This window comes from Sinocyclocheilus grahami, unplaced genomic scaffold, assembly GCF_001515645.1.
Source record: "Sinocyclocheilus grahami isolate Dianchi unplaced genomic scaffold, SAMN03320097.WGS_v1.1 scaffold1133.1, whole genome shotgun sequence".
NCBI classification, from domain to species: Eukaryota; Metazoa; Chordata; class Actinopteri; order Cypriniformes; family Cyprinidae; genus Sinocyclocheilus; species Sinocyclocheilus grahami.
In genome coordinates, this window is record NW_015506312.1 from 369,107 (window position 1) to 369,534 (window position 428).

The window sequence follows — 428 nt, forward strand, 5'->3', positions numbered from 1 at the left end:
TCTTTCAAACTGTAGATTGCATGAAGCATAAGTGTCATGTTTTGGTTGGCTTGTGTGCCACACTGACACTTAAACCGCACATGTCTTGTCATTTCTCACTTTTACAGTCTCAAGTGACCGTGAGAATCTCACTAGTTATTAACCAGGATGATTTAACGTGGTTTGACTCTTTTTGTTCTTGAATGAGGGTATTGGCTTCAATGAATAGTTAAAGAGAAAGGAAACCAGGAGCCATCAAGCCCCAAAAATCATGATGAAAGATGTTCAAAGTCATACTACAACCATGTGACATGCTTTGTATGAGTTAAAAATGTGAAATTGAACTCCCTGATAGTCTTCATTGCAGCTCTTAAATCTTAATTGTGAGCTGTGAAAATTAGTTTTGTGTTGAGAAACCCTTCTCTAACCTGACGTAAACAGGAGATTTC